We start from the raw sequence: 1639 nt of genomic DNA, 5'->3' as shown, positions 1-1639 counted from the left end.
CGTGCAGCTAACTTGTCAATTTTTGCTGTGCAGACTGAGACTGCTTTTTATATTTTTCAACATGAAACACAGAACAACAATCATTCAATCATCCAAACATGAATTGACAAACATATAGACAATTTGGTGCACCAAAAACAGACAATAGACAGCTCAAAGGGACACAGATATCCTAACCAGAGCTAAGAATATTTCCATAGGAGTCAGAGAGGAAACAGGACGTCTCCCGTTTTCCTTCTGTCCCTAGGAGGGCTTTGAAATAGCTTATTTTCATTTTTTCTCTTTCTTTTGGGAATTCTGCACAGTGGCTGCTTCTAATAGTTGCTCCTCTTTCCCTGAGAGCTATTGTTAAAAATTAATTAATTTTAAAGAGACAGGTCAAGTCTATCTGATGTGTGCATTTGAAGTGAGATAAAGAAATGTATCAAAGTTTTGCAGTAACAATTTTTGTTCAACTAATACAGAATAAGTCTTTGCTTAATGAAATACAATTGTATACTCCTCCTACTGCCAAGATCAAACAGATTATTTTCTTCACATCTCCTCTGTTATAATCATATTTTCTGGTATAAGAAATAGCACAAAGACAAGGGCAATAGTTCTGTCTGGAAAGTACTTGAAAAAGCATCAGGATATGAATCTGATACCTTGATTTCAAGTAAAAGAAGACAATGTGATGGTGAACCTTCATAAACCCTCTACTGGAAAGCAGAAGTAGGAGAAGTGATTCGCTGGTTAATCAGAAGAGTCTTCTTGGTGATTTCCAGGCCACTGAGAGACCATGTTTCAGAAAACAAACAAACAAACAAACAAAAACCAAAAAACACAAAAACAAACAAACAAAAAACCCAAGTTGGTTATTTCTAGAGAAATAGCACCTGTAGTTATTCTATTGTTTCCCAGGCATTTGCACACTTGTGGAGACATACATGTGCAAACAAACATATCCATAAACATACAATCATGAACACACACATATACACAAAGAAAGAAAACATCAAAGATGCAACTAATGTAAATCTATTCCACTTCTGTATCCCATTAATTCACTCAAAATTTCCAGTTGCCACCAAAACCATTAAATCATATTTATGATTTGTTTCTATGGATACTGAATAGCTTTTACCATTCACTTAAGTGAAAAACCTGACTTTGTGCTTTAAGTTTTTACAGAATATACTATAATTTACTTGCCATTTAAAAAATATTGAACAGAAAACTCACATTATATAATTATGGAAATTTAATAGCAGTTAAGATGTATAAATTAGATTTCTATTTAGTCACATGATTAAACATAAATGTCATAAATACAGTATCTGTGCTTGTTTTGGCAGTGCATGCTAAATCTGGGACAATACAAAGAAGATTAGCACTGGCCCCTCCAAAAGGGTGATTTGCAAATTTGTGAGGCATTTCATATTTTTAAGTACAAAATAATCTGAACCTAGAGTATACATAACCAATTTTAGTAACTCATATTGCATTGTAGAAGAATGTCATATAAATGTGCAGTTTATCATTTTTCTGAAAGAATATTTATCTTATTCCTGGCTTTTTCCATTTTGAGTGCAGAACTAGTGAATGTACTTGTCTCTGTACACTCAAACAAAAGATCCCACAGCAAAGGTCTTCTTCA

The 1639-nt window shown here is 33.4% G+C and overlaps 1 non-coding gene across 1 annotated transcript; it reads left to right on the top strand.

Annotated features, from left to right (window-relative positions):
• Window positions 1-1323: 1323 nt before the first annotated feature.
• Window positions 1324-1427, top strand: LOC115031479. Its single transcript, XR_003837095.1, has one exon. It is a non-coding gene; the product is annotated as a U6 spliceosomal RNA (small nuclear RNA).
• The last annotated feature ends 212 nt before the right edge of the window (window positions 1428-1639 follow it).

Source organism: Mus caroli, chromosome 6 (genome assembly GCF_900094665.2).
Source record: "Mus caroli chromosome 6, CAROLI_EIJ_v1.1, whole genome shotgun sequence".
Classification (NCBI taxonomy): Eukaryota; Metazoa; Chordata; class Mammalia; order Rodentia; family Muridae; genus Mus; species Mus caroli.
Note: the sequence above shows the minus strand (reverse complement) of the source record. Positions and strands in the feature narration are given on the sequence as shown.